At 39.1% G+C, this 20,264-nt stretch overlaps 2 long non-coding RNA genes across 2 annotated transcripts in view; one reads left to right on the forward strand and one right to left on the reverse strand.

Annotated features, from left to right (window-relative positions):
• The window catches only part of LOC132376403 (uncharacterized), a 29,171-nt gene extending 13,133 nt beyond the window's left edge, over positions 1-16,038 (reverse strand). Inside the window, exons 1-2 of the long non-coding RNA XR_009506290.1 lie at positions 15,984-16,038; positions 15,129-15,193 (exon numbers count right to left, since the gene is read on the reverse strand). This is a non-coding gene — a long non-coding RNA (uncharacterized LOC132376403). The remainder of the gene's footprint in view (positions 1-15,128; positions 15,194-15,983) is intronic.
• Positions 16,039-16,230: 192 nt separating this feature from the next.
• Positions 16,231-17,738, forward strand: LOC132375814 (uncharacterized). Its single transcript, XR_009506117.1, has 3 exons — positions 16,231-16,282; positions 16,894-16,978; positions 17,650-17,738. It is a non-coding gene; the product is annotated as an uncharacterized LOC132375814 (long non-coding RNA).
• The last annotated feature ends 2,526 nt before the right edge of the window (positions 17,739-20,264 follow it).

Below are 20,264 nucleotides of genomic sequence, written 5' to 3' on the forward strand. Positions count from 1 at the left end.
AAACAGAAACATAAAGGAAAGTAAGAAGGATTGAAGAAGAAGATCATGTAGAATCCAAAGCAGAGGTTTTTAAATGATTTTTTAAGGAGCAAAATTTTGTTGACTTTAACGGCAAACAAGTCAGGTGCTAAAGTCGATGAAAAGGCGCCAAGGCAGTGTGATGCAGACAGCTTCCTGACAAGGACTGTGGCTTCTGTGCTCCCAGCTGTGCACTGGGTCTTAGCCTCAAGCCAGTCCAGTGAACACACTGACCTGTGGTATTTACAACATGAGACTGCAGCTAAGCTAAGTATGATAAAAAGAGTACAATTCTTCAAAATATCGTCTACATCCAAAGTATCTTTGGAAAGTCCAATCCTTTGTGACTCATTCGTCCTGCCCCATAAGTAACATTGTTTTGAAATGATTTTTAGCACAAAGGATTTTCTCCAAGTTGAAATGCGAACATGAGAGAATGTAAAGTAAAAAAAAAAAATGAGGCAGGAAGTGTTTACTCCATGTTCAGGACATACAGAATTGCTTAGAGAGACCATGGATACCTTCAAAGAAAAGGAACTGGATATGATTCCCCAAGACTCTTCCCTCCTTCTGAGTACAGCCCAAGCAACAGCCCATTATGGAGAGCTCTGACTCTGACCTTCAATTTGTGTCATGATGTTGGAAAAGGCAGTGCCAAGATTTTTTCACTCTTTAGATCTTTGCAGAGAGATGTTTGCAGTTGGGCGAATGAAAGTGTTTGTGACATTAAAAGGCAGTGACCTGTCCTGGACTACAGTTTGTATGGCAAGTGACTGGTCTGAATTGCCTTCTACTCAGGCAAGCAAAAGAGAAAGTTGAAAAAGAAGTTCGAGGATTAAGTTTCCATGTGTGTCTCCATTCACAACAGATGGCCTCCACACGGACAAACTTTACGCATTTGGTGATCTCCAGATGGGCAAATAAAATGCCATTTTTGATCTTATTGTAAATTGGGGAGGGGGGTTTATTACATTCTCTCAATCAAACCAAAAAGGAAAATGAATTTTCTCCAGGCAGAGACTTTAAGCTAAAAGAATAAACATTAAGGCTATGAAGGATCCCCCCTATCAATGTATTAGTTTTCACTGAAGCTTAAGGTTTAATTCGCTGTAAGCCTTAAAGAAAAAAATATGAATAACTGTCGAACATTTTTGATAGGTCATACATACGGCATATTCAAGAAAAATTTAGTATTCAATTTTTGGCAAATCCTATGAGATTCAACATGTATTGTGGAAATAACCCCTTTTAATAGTTTCACTGAATATTTGATTTTGTAATTACCTTCCCGATTATTTAAAACACACACTTTTAAGATTATCTTTTTCTTCTTCTCTAAGCGGTCAATTTTCCTCTTTATTCCTAAAATATTTCCTTTCCATACAACTAAACCACATTTTACAACTAAAACCACTGCCATATCATCTGGCGCCTCTCTGATTTACACAATACAATACACAATTGACATCTTGTCTTTGATTTGGTGTTTCATTCTGCTTCCCCACCTGAGCCAGTCTCTCCAATATTCTTCTCAATTATGTGACACCCCCATCACCAACACACACACACAGACACACACACACACACACCTGAAAGCATCTGATTTTAGTAGCTACCCCATGACTGAAGTCCAGGATCTTGACTGCAGCAATGAAGCTTAAATCACAATTGAGTAAAATAATGTTCTGTACAAACTTCAATTCCAAAAACCAATTGCTCTGTTTTAAAAAATAGTACAATAATAACGCGCACATGTTTTGATTCTATAATTATGTTTAAATATCATAGACTTTGTATTTCACACTAGGACACCCAACAGCCAACACACTTATATGGAAACATCTGATGAATGCTTACATCTTTAATGAAACCAAAATACCTAGCCCCGTGTCAAGCTTAGGGTCAATTTTCAGTGAATAATGATTAAAAAATATTTTTACTGTCTATTAAAATCTTAATTTAAAAAGTGCAGTCACCTCTGACAGCTACAGTGCAGCGTGTAGAAGTGAGGCCCGGATACATTTACCCACGGACAGCCAAGTGAGAAGCAGCGCCACCTACTGGTAATGACTATAGTCTCTGGAATCCAACAGATGGGTTCCCATCCTGGCTCTTAAACATTAGCTTTTACCCTGGGAAGTTCCTGACTCTCCAAGTCTGAGTTTCCAAAGGGATAAAATAGAGAAAATAATAGAAATAATAAAAAATAAACATCAGGTTGTGTGAGGATTAAATAAGATGGCACATGTAAAGCCCTTTGTGCACTTTAGCAACACCCCCTCACACACACTCAAAATTATGATCATGTTCAGGATCTATAAAATCCTAGAAGAGAGGGGCTCTGTTTCTGTCATGTTGGACAACGTTGAGCAAAACATCTCTTGGGTACTTTATTATGCCTTTGTTTTACTGTAATGATGAAAATTCTGTTGCCATATTCCCTCATTAACCCTCTACTTCAACTTCATTAAAAGTATAATCTTTCCAATAAATTCTATTTTTTTTTTTTTTTGCACCTCCATGATTTCACCCCATTCTCTCACCTACACCACCATTCTCTTTCCCAAAGGTTCTGGGAACCAGCAAGTCACACAATGGATTTCTAGTTAGCACCCATTGTGTTAACGGTCACCTGGCTTTAGCATCTGTTACCTTGTCCATCACCAGGACTGATGGGGCTGCTTTGGGTTATCTGTGCCTATATCTCCTTACTTTATCATCTGGTGGTCTCTTTTTCAGAAGTCACACCTTCAGCCAAAGAGACCAAGGGTTCCTGGGAGACAAGAAGCATCCTTGATTCTAGGGTGTGGGAAGGAGCATAACCATATATGGCCCTTGCCCATAAGTAGGGAAAGCCCTGGAATTTCACCCAGCTGTGTGCCTACCATTACAGCCACGTCACAGGCCACATCCTTGGCACATGATTGGATCTGCAGGCCCAGCAGACTCAGAATTTCTGCTCTAATTTACTGAGAAGCCACTCTTCTAACTGGTTGTGGGGTATATATCACTACCTGCCTTATTTCCCCCACAAGCTCTATGTTCATCTGAATCTTTTCATTGGCTCTTGCTCTACCATATGCTGGCCACTCTTTATTCCAGCAGAAGAGCTGTCCCCCCGATCATCTGCTAGAAAAAAAGGGCTTTAATTTTAACTTTTAAAACCTTTATTAGTTGAACACCAAACATTTCAAGGAAAGAGTCTTGAGAATATTTTAGAAGAAAAATCCCATGGGCGCTCACGGCAGAACGCAGTAGTGGAAGAGGCACAAATCTGGAGTCTTATAAACTCTGTGAGACCTGCACCTATTCTGTCACCTGTGAAAGGAAGGTTAGCATACTTAGGGTGCAGGGAGTGAAACAATGCAAGTATGTAAAGTACCCGCTGTTGTCTGTGAGACCTTCATTAGGACCCAATTAATTTCCCACACCTCCTCCCTGCCTGCTCTACATCTCCCCTCGGAGTTACAGTCTAGCAAGTGGAAAGACAGTCATACATGTCAAGCATCTCCCTGGAACATATATTCTTGGCCCAGAGATCAAGTTTACCTGTAGTATGCAGGGATGAGGAGGCTGTCAGCACCTGAAGCAAAGATAATATGGGTTCATTCTCCTGAAACAAATTCCAGCTAAGCTGAAACATTACACCATGACTGTCTTCTTGAGAAAGGTGTTCTTCTCTTCTTTGTAGGTCTGATAAATGAGTAAATTCTGAGCATTTTTAACCATTTTTAAAATTCGAGTATAGTTGATTTACAATGTTGTGTTAGTTTCAGATATACAGCAAAGTGATTCAGTTATATATATATATATATATATATATATATATATATATATATATATATATACATACTTCTTCAAATTCTTTTCCATTACAGGTTATTAAAAAATACTGAATATAGTTCCCTGTGCTATACAGTAGGACCTTGCTGTTTATTTTATATATAGTAGTGTGTATATGTTAATCCCAACCTCTTAATTTATCTCTCCTCCCTACACTCCTGCCCCGCTATCCCCTTTTGTAAGCATAAGTTAGTTTTCTATGTCTGTGAGTCTATTTCTGTTTTGTAAATAAGTTCCTTTAATCATTCTTTTTTTAGATTCCACATATAAGTGATATCATATGGTATTTGTCTTTCTCTGTCTGACTTACTTCACTTAATATGATAATCTCTAGGTCTATCCATGTTGCTGCAAATGGCACTATTTCATTCTTGTTATTGCTGAGTAATATTCCATTGTATATATGTACCACATCTTCTTTATACATTCATCTGTCGATGGACATTTAGTTTCCATGTCTTGATTATTGTAAATAGTGCTGCTATAAACATTGGGGTGCATGTATCTTTTCGAGTTAGAGTTTTCTCTGGATACATGCCCAGGAGTGGGAATACAGGATCATATGGTAGCTCTATTTTTAGTTTTTTAAGGAACCTCCATACTGTTCTCTCTAGTGGCTGCACCAATTTACATTCCCACCAACAGTGTAGGACTGAGCATTTTTTAAGATGAGTTGAAATAGACTTATGAGGAATTGCAAGGAACTTCAAGCACAGCATTAGCGTGTCAGAAGATGGGAGAATAACTGAGGGGTGCACTTCATCCCAAGGATTGTAGATGGCTTCTCCTCTTTTCTGACTGTTATAACAAAGCACCATAGGCTGGATTGGGTTATAAACAACAGAAATTTATTTCTCACAGCTCTGGAAGCTGGAAGTTCAAGATCAGGGTGCCAGACTGCCGACTTCTTTTTGTATCTTCACACGGCAGAAAGAAAGTGAGCTACCTCTTTGGCCACTTCTTATAAGGGCACTTATCCAATTCGCAAGGGCTCCACTCTCATGACCTAATTACCTCCCAAAGGCCTCACCTCCAAATGCCATCACGTTGGGATTAATATTTCAACATATGAATTTTGAAATGGGGGGACACCAGTCTTCAGTCCATTGCAGGTTGGGTTTCTTTCCTCTTTCTCTTGTGCTTTCAACTTTATCCTCTGATGCTGCATCCATGTGGTCCTCACTTCGTGAAAGCATATGACAGGTTTGGGTTCTAATTTTATGCCATACAGCCTGACTCACACCTTGTTTTTTTTAGCTGTCATCTAAAAATGGCTTATTATTATTATTACCCTTTCTTTTCATGCCCCCAAATGGGCTCATTTTATCCTTAGTAAATATCTCACCCTGAGCACCTTTCCCACAAAGCCAAACTCTGAATGCTGCATATTAACAGTATCACAGCATCTTTCTCTTCTACTTGGTTTGGCTTGATGGTCAGAAGAAATGACTTTATGGAAGGTAAGGGAGTTTTTTGTATAAAAACTTGCAGTGTGTTTCTCTCTGTCACTGTCTCATTTCTCTCTAGTTATGGATGTTCATAGTGATTGACAGTTCTGCAAACTCTTGCTTTGTGCCAAACTTGCTCCTGATTCTCTAGAAGTCTCAGATGGAGAAACAATCAACTTCTCATAGGTGTATCTGAACACTTCACCCTGTGGCCTAGAATTTCTATATTTAAAAAGGAGCAAACTTTTTTTAAATGAAATTGGATTACAAACTCAAAATATCGTCCTCTAGTGGTAACCTCTACTATTCCCTGATACCCACAGATAACACTCAAATGGGTTTCCCTGTAAGTTAAATGTATTAGGTTTAATATACTTAAATATATAGTGCAGACCTTTAGGTTTTGGAAGGAAAAAACTTATGGTTCTTGGCAATTGTTCTTTTTCTTTCTCTGCAAAAATGACTGTGGAACCGTCTTTGGATTCCTTAGTCTTAGAGACGTACATATGCTAAGTTTATAATCTCATGATTTCTCCATATAACACGTGATTTGTTCTAGAACCTTAGCTCTGAATGCATGCTTCTGTGAATTAAAATGCCGAACTATTAATCAGTTTTTATGATCAAGAGAAAAACAAATAGATTATTATTATATTTTTAACAATATATTAAAAGTGAAAGATGATCTCTGTGGTCTGGTCTCAGCCAATGCAATCATGCCAGGAGTTCCCTGTAAAAGTAATTAGGGAGGTTGAAAAAGTGAGCGCTTCCCAGATGTGATCTTACCAGTGGCCTTAATATATGACATCAATGAGTTAAATGAGGAAACTACCAGAGGCTGAACAGCTAGGTTTTAAGTTTCAGATGAAGTTTTTGCTTGTGCTCACCTCAGGAAATGAATATTGCATTCATAAATTGTCGTTCTTATCCAGGAGATGAACCATAGCAGTTTCATTTAGCCCTAGAGTATTAAATTTCTCTAACACTTTGCCACATTAGACTATGTTTTCCAACTGAATGTGATGATGCAATATTGGAAGGAAAAAATCGTTAGCCAAGTGACATTCCATAAAAAGCCATAAAAGTTTATGATGCCCATAGTAGGATAATTGCCACGACAGGAATTGAATACTTCCTTATGGGTAATATTTGATAAGAAATGGCATGTATAACAATCATAACATTTCAATCGACCAATGATGGCTACTTCAGAATGCATTTATTTTACTGTTTCCACGATGGATTTTACAGTGCCAGAATTGTTTCTACTCCACTAGATAGATGAAAAAAAGGACCATATTCCTTTTCCTCCTGCATTTATTTTCTATCGTAATCATTTGTCTGTGCATTTTTATCCTCCCCCCAGCGACTAGACTGTTTCACCACAAGCTGTTGACAAATGATTTGTTGAAAGCCAAAGCTAGTAGACAGCAATGTTTTCTTTTTCTTCTTGAGTCGGCATTCTTCTGCCTCAAGTCCTTTTGCAATATTAATTAAATAATTCATAGACAGTGTCCTTTCTCCCAGTTTCCAGATACTCTAAACCTCACACCTGTTTTTCTTTGGGTTTGTGCTCTCTCAGCTTATAAATCTTCCCATATTTCCCGGTATAGTTTCTTATGAAATGACACTTTTCTCCCCACAGCACAAACTTTGACCCAACTGTTTTCAATAGTGGCAGTCAAGCCTGAAGCTGTCAATCAAAGAACAGCTTATCAGTCTGAGCTTTTCCTTTTTAAGCTTTACTCAGTGACTTTTGAGACCCGTCAACACCCAGTTGATTTTAGCCCTAGCAATAAAGTCACACTCTGTCTCCCACATAGAAGCTTTAAGATTAAATTCTGATGTCATATACGTCATATTTACATAGTTAAAACTCATAACGAGCAACCCACAGGCAATAGGATGTAATAACCGTGCAACAGAGCCATTTCCTGTCCCCCTTTTTTCTCTCACTCTATGTTTTGTGCAGTTTATTGGATGTGAATGTTATGAAAATGAAAATCGTCTGGGAGAAACCTGCTGGCCAGGTCTGAGGTTTAGAAGAATTCCACTGGACGAGTACATTGAGTTGTAAAGGCGTGGCCACCTCTTACATTATAAAACAGAAACCCTTTCAACATTCTTTCATTTCCAGAAAAAGGAGAGATGGGAGGCCACCATTACAGGCTCGAACAGCAGACTTTTAACAGCTTTAACTCTTCTACTATTAAAGGAAAACAACCAACTTAGAGTCAAAAACTGTGAAACGCCAGGAGTTTTACAGTTTTCATTTTTAAACACAAAGCACCTCCTTCAAATGCCTTGCGAGCTGAACTTCCACCGTGGCTGAGCTGCCACGGTGAAATCTGCCCTGGCACTTGAAATGGCTGATTTAGAGGAGTTAAGCATTTTCCTGGCAATCACTTTAGAGCGAGAAATGTGCGTATCATGTTAAAGCGGGAAAACGAAAGACACTGTCTCTGATTGAAGTCTCTATACCATCAAAAGATTAGGCTCCAAGTAAAAACACTGACAAGAAAATAAGGCTCTAATGGAAGCATATGATAAACCATGATGTGGACACTTTTTGTAGTTTCATTATTTAAAGAGAAGCAGAATGAAATCATTCTCTTAATAGTGTTACTTTGGAAAACCTTCTGTCTAAATAAAGCCTAGGGACTTCCCTGGCGGTCCAGCGGTTAAGACTTCGCCTTCCAATGCAGGGGGTGCAGGTTCAATCCCTGATCAGGGAGCTAAGATCCCACATGCCTCAGGGCCAAAAAAACAAAACATGAAGCAGCAGCAATGGTGTAACAAATTCAATAAAGACTTTAAAAATGGTCCACATCAATCAATCAATCAATCAATCAATAAATAAGCCTAAAATACCATTTTGAGATAAGGTCTTATTCCTTCTGGGGCTGACCTTTCTTACCAGTCATGTGAAAAGAAGTACACTGAAATTTAACAGTCAGATTTGACCAATACGTTAGAACACATCTGCCTTGACTTTCTGTAATACATGAAAAGCACAGTCATATTCCTCATATGAAATAATATTAGGAAAAATTCAATGGAATTAATATTCTCTCATGGTTATAATTCTATCTGAAAACAAACAGAAAAAAGGACTATAACAGCATTTTTCATAGAGCCCCAAATTCCATAGCCTCCAAACAAAAACTAGGTTCTTTCAATATTTTTTTCTTGCTCAAATTATGTAGGAAGCTAATTTTTGGACTCACAGTTATTGTTTCAGCAAATAAAATAGAATTCCTAGAAGTACGTAAGTCTTTTGTAAGTTCCCAGAAACAGAAATAGTTTGTCAGTAAAAGATGTATTTACACACTTCCCCATCCCCTCTGTCTCATGCACAAACATGCTCATGTCTACACCACACAGTCATGGAATGACTGAGAAAATTCAGGAGAGGACTCCTGCATCCGGACCTAAGTGCTTTCTCCTCCCTGGCCCTCCCCTAGGCCCGAGGTTCTGCTAACAGAATCCACCTCTCCTTGTTAGGCATTTTGCCTTTAATAATTCTCAGTTCAAAAGAAAATACTTCTAAAGTAGGAGTCTGTGGAGCCCCTGAACCACCCCACCACCACCCTAAAGACCTAACACACTGGGCTCATGTTGGTTGCTGGTGCCATTGAGAAAGAGTTTACATTTCATTGGAGAAATAATCATCGCACACCCTTGAGTGTGCTGTTTTAGGCACTGTGGGGAATGCCAGGATGACATTCTCTTACCTTCTGGGAAGCAAAACACAGGTAGACCTTGTCAAGGACAAGGAGAGAGAGAAGGGAAGTTTACAATACAAGGGGCAGAGGAAGAGAAGCCAAGAAGGGAATTAAAACAGGAAACCAGGAAATGCCGAAAGCATATTTCCTCTTTTACAGTTTTGCGTAGTGTAACCAAAGAGCTAAAACATTGCAATAATTTGTCACGTCTGTATTCTAGGTCCCCTTTTGCAGGCCAGAGAGACTTTCAGAATAAGAAAAAAATCAGTTGTGCCCGTGAATTTTTTAATTGCAAAATATCTGACATTTTAACCCAACTATTTGTCTACATGAGTAAAAGAATACTCTTAAGGATTCTATAGAATTGTAAACTTTTGCATAAGGTTTTATGAAACTTCAGTTATTAATAAAATTGCTATGGAAACATGAAACCAAGACACACCTCCGTATGAAAAAACATAACCCCTTTGTCTCTGCCTGATTCTTCCACTTGTGTGTGAAAGTAAACTATCAGTGGAGGAAATGTAAAACAGCTTCTCAGAACTGTAAACCCTGTTGAGTGTAAGACACTTAGAAAAAGGATGACTGGTCAAAGATTACTGGTCTCTTTCAGCTGGTATCAAATGTAAGGGCTAGATTCAACTCCTGGAGTCTTCGATAGCAATTACAGATGGAGTGACCTTCAAACAATTTGGAGTTTGTGTTTAATTCAGAACAGCACATGACATCTTGGACAGATCCCAATATGCTCATGAAATTTCAAACGGAGTTGGAAATCTCATGAAATAAGTCAAAGATATCACCCTTTACGAGGTATGACTATAAAGTAATAGAACTGCTTTTGAAACCAACATTGCAGAACCTACACGTGCACGTTGAGTGTTGCCCGTTTAAAAACAGTCATGTGGGAGTCTCTGCATCCATTCAGTTGTTGATGTCAGAATCTAAGCCACCTTCTTTCCCATTTTCCCCTGCCTCTTCTTTGGAGTGTAAATTTGAAATCTGAAAATGGATGAAGCTGTCCAGCCTCAGTTCTCGTGATTAGAGTGAGTAATTAAACTGAGGGCTAGAATTCAATGGGGCCGTAAATAAATAAAACTTGTTAGGAAACGTTGCATTGCAATATGTAATACAAATAGCTAACACTTGCATTCTCACTATGTGCCAGACTCTGTTGTAAGCATTTGACACCCATGATTTTTTTTCATTTTTATTTAAAAAAATTTTTATTGATGACACCTATGATTTTATAGCATGCTCACACTAATCCCATGATACAGGTCACACCATCACCATTTTAAAGTGATGGAAACTGAAGCACAGAGAGGGAAAAAAAAAAAGCCCAAGCCCACACAGCTAGTAAGTGGCAGAGTCAAGGATTCCAGCCTGGAAACTCAATATCTCCAAAGCCCTTGCTTTTAACCACCATGCTCTACAGCAGCGATCCCCGACCTTTTTGGCACCAGAGACCGGTTTCGTGCAAGACAATTTTTCCACAGACGGGGGTAAGTGGGCGGTTCAGGCAGTAATGCCAGCGATGGGGGAATGGGGAGCTGCAGATGAAGCTTCGCTTGCTTGCCCACTGCTCACCTCCTGCTGTGCAGCCTGGTTCCCAACAGGCCGGTATTGGTCCACAGCCCAGGGACTGGGGACCCCTGCTCTACAGTCTTCCCTCAGTATCCGAGGGGGATTGGTCCCAGGGTTCCCCGCAGATACCAAAATTCACAGATGCTCAAGTCCCTTATATAAAATGGCATAGGACAGTCTGCCCTTTCTATCTGTGGATGTGAACTCCACGGATAAGAAGGCAAATGTACTAATCTATGACAAAGGAGGCAAAGATATACAATGGAGAAAAGACAGTCTCTTCAATAAGTGGTGCTGGGAAAACTGGACAGCTACATGTAAAAGAATGAAATTAGAACACTCCCTAACACCATACACAAAAATAAACTCAAAATGGATTAGAGACCTAAATGTAAGACTGGACACTATAAATCTCAGAGAGGAAAACATAGGAAGAACACTCTTTGACATAAATCACAGCAAGATCTTTTTTGATCCACCTCCTAGAGTAATGGAAATAAAAACAAAAATAAACAAATGGGACCTAATGAAACTTCAAAGCTTCTGCACAGCAAAGGAAACCATAAACAAGACGAAAAGACAACCCTCAGAATGGGAGAAAATATTTGCAAACGAATCAACGGACAAAAGATTAATCTCCAAAATATATAAACAGCTCATTCAGCTCAATATTAAAGAAACAAACACCCCAATCCAAAAATGGGCAGAAGACCTAAATAGACATTTCTCCAAAGAAGACATACAGATGGCCACGAAGCACATGAAAAGATGCTCAACATCACTAATTATTAGAGAAATGCAAATCAAAACTACAATGAGGTATCACCTCACACCAGTTAGAATGGGCATCATCAGAAAATCTACAAACAACAAATGCTGGAGAGGGTGTGGAGAAAAGGGAACCCTCTTGCACTGTTGGTGGGAATGTAAATTGATACAGCCACTATGGAGAACAATATGGAGGTTCCTTAAAAAACTAAAAATAGAATTACCATATGACCCAGCAATCCCACTACTGGGCATATACCCAGAGAAAACCGTAATTCAAAAAGACACATGCACCCGAATGTTCATTGCAGCACTATTTACAATAGCCAGGTCATGGAAGCAACCTAAATGCCCATCAACAGACGAATGGATAAAGAAGATGTGGTACATATATACAATGGAATATTACTCAGCCATAAAAAGGAACGAAACTGAGTCATTTGTTGAGACATGGATGGATCTAGAGACTGTCATACAGAGTGAAGTAAGTCAGAAAGAGAAAAACAAATATCGTATATTAACGCATGTATGTGGAACCTAGAAAAATGGTACAGATGAGCTGGTTTGCAGGGCAGAAGTTGAGACACAGATGTAGAGAACGGACATATGGACACCAAGGGGGGAAAACTGCGGTGGGGTGGGGATGGTGGTGTGCTGAATTGGGCGATTGGGATTGACATGTATACACTGATGTGTATAAAATTGATGACTAATAAGAACCTGCAGTATAAAAAAAAAACAAACAAAACAACTAATACTAAACTTTCATTGGGTTATTTGTATGGAAATATATTAATATAAATGTTTTAGACATTACATGAAATTTCTAAAAATCTTATATGTTCTGGTATAATGTTATAAGCCATAATCCTAGTTATTACTTTAAAATGTATATCTCAGAAATAACTAATTTTCTTGTCAACTGCATTATTATGAACTTTCATCAAATCTTTAACTGTGGTCATTTTTAAGTCTTTTGTCATTTACAGACAGTTCTGGGTATACTCTGATGCTTTTGCAAATATGTTCCTATAAAAGGGTTTCATCTTCAAGAAATTCATGGAAAAGACTGACAAGTACAGGTTTCTGGTAACTGACTGTACTGCTGAACTGAATGAATAAGCATTTTCAGAACTCTAATGAAAAACTGATGAACTCATAAAAGTGCTAACAAAAGATCAAGATAAAAAAAATTAATTACATGGGACTGAGTGAACTGATGAGGATGAGTATAATTTTTGTGACTTTCTGTCTGAACTAAAAAAAAAAAAATCCCACAAGGACTCAGAGGCAAAGAATATACAAATCAATTTTCACTGCAAAGTAAAGGAGCTGTTACAGTGGAGGATTACTGGACTGAATGTCAATATTATGACATAGTATGAGTGTGTTTCATGTTTGGTAATTGCAATCATTGTTGCTTTTGTTGTGGTCATCCATGTACAATGCTTGGTGTCAGTCTATTCATCTCTTGTAAAAATAAAATACAGTGTGTGTGTGTGAAAAAAAAAAAAAAAGAAGGCAAATGTATTAACTCCAAGAGTGGTACTAAAGAGAAGCCCTGATTGAGTTCTGGTGCAGTGCCATGGGCTGTTGGACTTATTAATAACATTTCCTCATTATCAACTCTAAACATTCGTGATGTAATAATGTGCAGTTATTCCTCGGCTTGGGTTTGAATGTTTCTGGCCAGCTTGCAGGATCCTATCACACAACCAGTGACTGCGCCTCACTGACCTCCCGGAAGTCCATTTCAGTACAACTTGGTGGCAATTGTGGAGAAAAGTTTACACCACGATGCCCTCTGAATTTGGGGATCTGAAAATTCTCAAGATACAGTGTTTGCAAATGCCAGACTCTCTTACAGGTATAAACTTCTGTAATGGCTACTTTCGAGGACGGCACTGACTCAGATGTCATAAATTCAGGGTGCTTGGAAATATTCAAGAGAATGAGGGATCCTGGCACCGGCAAGCATGTTTGTTAGGTGCCTCAGGTCTTAGGCCAGGCGAGCAGCAGAACAGTATGATATACCAGTGGGACTGCAGACTTCATAATCAACCAGACCTAGGCACAGATCTAGAATTTTCCACTTATCAGATATGTGACTTTGGGTAACTTGGTTAACTTCTCTGAGCCTCAGTTTCTGGGAGCATTGGGCGCCAATGCTCACAGGTGTGAGGATTAAACAAAATACAATCAATCTAATTTTGCATGGCACAATCTGTAGCAATACACCTTCCATAAATAATGTTTTCTGCCTTTTTCAGGACTATACTTGGACTCTCCAATTGAAAACAAATTACCCTCCAAATCATTGACTCCGCTTTCTGAGTGTTTAGGACTGTCATTGCCATACTATAATTTAGAGGCATCGGGGAAGGTTACTTTTACTGGTCTTGTTCGATTCACCCCTGCTATTTTATTTGCCTTGAGTTTAGTGCCTGCTGCAGGCACCAATTGGGTTCCAACTGATACAGACAGCACGTGGGGGAGAGGAGGGGCTGACAAAGGGCTTGCAGCTGTTGAGAGAGCAAATGGATTAGGCAGCCAAATCCAGAAGCATCTGGTAAAACTGACACTTTTTTTTCACAATATTTCTGTTTCTATCATAAACGATAATTCCCAGCTTTCTTTTAACTATATTTGGAAACAGTTTTGTTTTTTTTGGTTTTTGGGATTTTTTTTTAGTGGTGGGAGTGAGGGTGGTGCGAAGATAGGGGTAGTTCTCTGTCTGATTATCCCCTTCTTCAGAGGAAGAGCCTTTCTCTGGGCACAGTAGAGGTCAAGGAAGTCGTGTGCATGTGTCTGTGTCTGTAGCACAGACAGGGTATGAGGGGAGACAGGGGCCCAGGGAGGCTGGGAAAGCTCACTAGGGTGAATCTTGGGGAGAACAACAGAAATTTTACTAGTGAGAGGTGTGCATCAAGATTATCAATCAGGGGCTTCCCTGGTGGCGCAGTGGTTGAGAATCTGCCTGCCAATGCAGGGCACACAGGTTCGAGCCCTGGTCTGGGAAGATCCCACATGCCGTGGAGCGACTAGGCCCGTGAGCCACAACTACTGAGCCTGCGCGTCTGGAGCCTGTGCTCCGCAACAAGAGAGGCCGCGATAGTGAGAGGCCCGCGCACCACGATGAAGAGTGGCCCCCACTTGCCGCAACTAGAGAACGCCCTCGCACAGAAACAAAGACCCAACACAGCCAAAAATAAATAAATAAATAAATAAAATTAAAAGATATTTCAATTCTCAAAAAAAAAAAAAAGATTATCAATCAGATATCATGGCTCATCAAACATCATCAACAGATGTCCTAGGATGTCCCTGAATTTGCACTGTCAAACGTTGCCTGGTTCTCCTTTCCTCATATACACCAAGTACCACCTTGGCTTTGAGGGGTGATTCCAGGTAGAGAGACATGGAAGGAAGTGGTGCCTCCAACAAGGATCATCCCACTTCTAAAGATCCCTTAGGAGGTGTTTGCAGGGACAACAACGGGGTGATCTTGTCCACCCCAAAGATACCCAAAGGTTCAAAACCCAGGACCATCTGAAAGCAAAGCAAGACTCAGGCTTGGCCCAGGATTTATCTGGTCTAATGATGCTCCCCGTTCCAGAAATAGCCCAGTGATGGCTTACTATTGCTCACAGTAATTCATTCAATAAACATTTACTGAACACCTGTGGTCTGCTATTAGTGTGGTTAGAAATTAGAAAATAATCACAAAACAAATAAATACCTCTGCCCTCCTGGAGGTGCTACCGGCTGTGCAGATATCATGCCTTTAGATGTTGCTTTGAAAACCTAAATTTAAAAGAGAGTAATAAAGGAAATGAGCCTCCTCTTTGATGGCATCCCAATTCGCAATGTCCTCTGTGCTGTTTTTGCCAATGAAAGTGGATAACAACTATCTTGGGTTTCTCTGGTGACTGTAATTTCATGTTTGTCACTTGTTTTATTGTGTACATTCAAAAGGAAGAGAGAAGATATACATGATAATCATTTCCATTTAACTGATTTTTACTTCCAGCTGGTTAAGTGCAGGGAGCAGTGCAGGGGTGATCTCTGCTTCCTGTATCTTGACATGCAAAAGGCTCCCCTGATACTCTACATTCAAACTGATGAGGAAAATGGAAATCTCTAATGAAGCTTAATTAATGAATAAAAACTGCTTGGATGGTTTACTTTAAAAACAAACCAAAAAATAAACAACAAAAAAAAGTGTGGTAGAGAGAGAAATAATAAGCAAGCTAAATAAATAAAATATATAGCATAATAGATGGTGGTAAGTGCAAGAAAGGGGAATGAAAGTGAGAGTGAAAGGAGCAGTTCAACAAAAAGTAGGGGACGAAGCCGCAGGCAGCTGGGGGAAGAGCCTCGTCCAGGTGCAGGGCTGGGGCAGGACAGCGGAGAGAAGGAGACAGTGGTAAATGAGGTCGGGAGAATGGCGGCAGGGACACAAGCTAAGAAAGGCCCTCCGGCCTCTTACTCTGTATGACGGAAACAGAGCACCTACGACTATTCCAGGCACTGAACGGGCTCTTTTCTTACCGCTGTTCTCTCTAGTGCTATTGAACAGACAGAATTCGCTTACTCAGACAAGGCAAGAGAAGCGGACAACTAACAAGTTGCCCCAGGTCAGACTGCTACCAAACGGGAGAGCCAAGGACGCATACCCGAGGCCACGCCGGCGGAGCTTGAAACCACGCCTCCTGCAGGTAAGAATTGGAAGGCCTTCCAATAGGGTGCCACCTGCCGTATTGCAGGGCGGCCGAAAAGCAGTCCTGTGTGAAAGAGCTGTCAGAAAGTGTTGTCGTAAAATATTTACCTCTCTCTTAGACCCCAGAGCCGCCTGCCCTGTAGTTCCCTGAAGTATTCACGGTTTTCGAGACGGTATGTGTGTGAAACGCTTGAAGCATTTTTGAAAATACTTGATTTCAGAGCCCCACCCCCCAGTCAACTGAACTAGAAAATTACGGTTCCCAAATCTTCTGATGCTGGAACTGTTTTTTTCCTAGAACACCTCGTAGGTATGTGAAGAGGAGACATTCTGGAAATGAAACCAGAAGTACAAATCTTGGGATGTGCAGACTTAGATGCCAACAAATTAAAGGACAAAAATAAAAACCTGACCTGTGGCTTGGTTGGTTGCAAACATAATTGACTCACTTCTTAGTTTTACATTTTGGGGTCATAGCTATTGAGTGCTCAATAAATGCTTGGCCGACAGGTTTTGAAATAACCTTTTTTCTGCTCCACTTACTATTTTAATAATACAACACTCTACCTGTTAAAAACAAAAATCTGACGCCAAGGAAAACAATTGATATAAACTGCTAGAAAGTTTTCAGTTTCTTCCGTGCCTGTAATTTCACCATATTTATAACAGAGAAGTAAATTCTGCTTTCTCAAGAACTAATAGAATAATCTCCAGCAATTGTTTTAAAAATCCAGACCAACAGACGTCTGTATGTTTCCTGACCAAAAATGTCTCATTTTTATAGTGACCGTGAGTTGGTTGTGCTTTCTGGATTACTGAAATGTTTGTTTGCTTCAAGTGGAATTATTTAAAAGATTATGCTACCACACGTAAGTAACTTGCTATTATTGTTCAGACTGGGGGAGGGGGTGCGAGCAGAGCTTTGATTGTTCACGTTGTGGAGGATCCTGAGGACGTGTGTGCCCTGGAGCTGTCATAACTCTCAGGTCCCTCCTACTACTTGTTCTGCTGCTCAGTGGCCCAAGGATAAATGAATAATCTCTAAAAATAGACCCAGTCGTACCAATCCGCTATGGCAAAATAGCAGTTCTTTTGGGGTTTTTTGTTTGTTTGCTTGTTGTACATGTTTGTTGCTGTTAGAGCACATTACAATGCTTGAAACAGAGCAAACATTACAAACATCCCTGCTCATTAAAGATCAATGAATATTCACTTTTCAAAAATCACTTCCAGAGAACATCACCCACTTAAAATTGTTTTAAGTACTTTAATGCAGAAATGGTTGAAATTAAAGTGACACTTTTTTGCTAGCTGAAGGAGTGTTAGTTTATAGAAATTATTTTAGTAAAGTAGTCATAAAAGCCACGGTCTGAAACACCAACAGTCTTAAGTATGTGTTACAGATTAGTGGTACTCACAATGCACAGCCCTTCTTCCTTTGCAGTGAGGCAGGGCATATGCCTGGTTCTGGTAGATGAATTGGGAGTGGCAGAGTTGAATTGTCCAGGAAAGTGCTCCAGCATTTTCTCTCGCTCTGCAGCAATCACAGAGCAGATGGAGGTGATGGAGCCCTGAGACTGAGATAACTGGATTCCTGGGTGACCGCATGGAGGACAATTGCCCTGACAAGGCAATCAGACTTGCAGTAGACTTTACACAAATGAAAAATAAAACTTGTGTGGTATTAAGCAAGTGAGATTTGGGTGCTATTTGTTATTGCACCATAACCTAACCTAGCCTGACTAATACAGTGTGGACTAGATAAATATACTTAACAATGGTAGCATGCCAACATCACAATAACTTCATTAGAGAGAATTCACCAACAGACATTCTGTGCATTTGGGCCCTACCCACTCCCCCTTTTTTGGATAACTTTTGTTTGTATCCATGTATGATGGCCAAACATTTACAGTATTTTTTTTTAATTGTCATCTCCAAACGGGGTTCAAGATACCTGTATTAGAGCTACAAAAATGTTAAATCCTTCCAGTCTCTTACTCCTGATCCCCCACATCATTACTATTCTATTTCTTCTCCATGTTCATAGAGCAGTCTCATTCCACAGCATTTTCAGTGGTTAAGAGCACAGGCTTTAGAATCAAGCAGACCCAGGTTAAAGCCACTTACTAGCTATTTCAGTGCTTCCATTTCCTCAGTGCAGAACTATGATGATTGGAGAAACTTCCTCATGAGTTTTCAGTTTTGTTTTTGTTTTAAGATAAACAAGAGAAATGCAAATAAAGCATTAGCACAGTGCCTGAATAAATGCTTCTTTGAGTGATTTAAAGAGGAAGAAAACTAATATTTGCTGGACAGATTTTACTGTTTTTGCATGAATTATCTCACCTAAAACTCACAACAGCCCTGCAAGGCTGGTATCATCCCCACTTTATAAATAAGGAAATGAAGACTCTGAGAAGTTAAGGAATTTGCCCAAGGTCACAAAACCAGCCACTGAACGAGCTGTGAGTGGGGTCACGTCTGTCAGGAGCCAGACTGACTGCTCCTTTCACTGCCAGGCTGTCTTTCCTCACAGTGACATAGAGTTGGAAAGGAACATTTTCTGGGCACATGTTTTTAAAAAGCATTAAGAGGCAACAAACTAAAAATTGTTAAAAATCTACCCATAATGACTAGACAGTTGTTTAAAACAAATATTTATATTATCCACTAAAAATATTTTTAATTATTTTCAAAAATAAATTGTTTATATAGTCAAGTTTACTGGTGTTTCCTCTTCCTTTAATTCCTTAGCTCCTCAATCAAGATCCTGTCAGCAAAGACTGTACCTTTTGTCATAAAAGTGGTTAAAGCCATTGGGGAAATTAATTAAATCAGTGGAACTGCCATTTTTCTCTTTAGGCATATCACTTATTAAATACAATCTTTAAAAAAAATTTCTAGTAAAAGTCTTTTATTGGAAATATGAAGCAGTTACAAAGAAGTACCTCCTTTATTTGTATTTCTTCCTTCTGTAGGTGTTATAGTTTGTTTTTCTATGTTTCTTTCGGGGCCTCTCCCATCATCTAGAGAACCCATTTAATAATGAATTATAACCTTCAAAGATTTCCCCAAGTAGATCGCCAGCAACCAATATATAAGAGAAATCAACTACCTAAGGGAAGGATGTTACATTGAATTTTGAATGTGTTTGGTTTTGAATTACCTCCACCTCTGCCTGTGCCCTCATTTTTAAAATGCACCTGATCAGACTGAATTATTCCTGAAATGGCAAAACAAACACCACCTCCACATATGTATTCCAACTGCAACTAAAGAGCTGCTAATTGTGATTTGAGGTAATTTTTTTAATGGCCAGTCCTGGCAATTTTTTATGAGTCCCAAATGAATTTCAGTCTGAAAGGGTTTGGAAATCAAGGTGATAAACAATATGTCTAATTGCCATGTTCATATTTTACACACCCTTAAATTTTGGGTTTCATATAATAAAAATTTTATTTTTAAATAAATAAATAATTGACCCCAAGGCCACTGCCAGCGCCAATGACATCCTTCTTGGAAGAAAAGCATAGTACCTGGGCTGCCGAAGTGGCGCCTGTGGACCTTTCTCAACTTCTTGCTGAGACCTGCTCCTTTCTCTGAACCAGGAAAATAAATACGGAATGTACCTGAGCAACAAAGCTTTACTTTGTTTCTTTCCATAAGTGGTACATATATTTTACCTTTCAAAATAATCTCGTTTTTGGAACAAAAACCATCTTCCTTTGAACTTTATGACCTCCTTCAAAAGGCTTGATTGTCAAACTAAAGGTTAGTTAATGTCTTGGCTTCAATAAAACTTGATTAAAGCTGAAAAACATAATAGTTACGAAATCATATGAAATAGAAAAATGACATTGGATTTTTTAACCTAAATCTCAGCAAATATCTGGAAAGTAGGATTTCTAGAAAAAGCCAAATAGTAGTTATTCTTTATGCAATATATTTAAATTGTTTTGTAATTTCCCTGCCCCAGAAGAAAAATTACTTTTAAGTTAAAAAAAAATAGGGGCTAAAGGATATAGTATATGTGCGTTATTGATAAAAAACTTAAGGGATCAACTTTTGTAAAAACTTTCTGTTAAATAAACCATTTTGAACTTATCCCTAAAAAGGTATTATAAATGTCTATACTGTACAATTAAGTGCTAT

Source organism: Balaenoptera ricei, chromosome 12 (assembly GCF_028023285.1).
Source record: "Balaenoptera ricei isolate mBalRic1 chromosome 12, mBalRic1.hap2, whole genome shotgun sequence".
In the NCBI taxonomy this organism is placed as follows: Eukaryota; Metazoa; Chordata; class Mammalia; order Artiodactyla; family Balaenopteridae; genus Balaenoptera; species Balaenoptera ricei.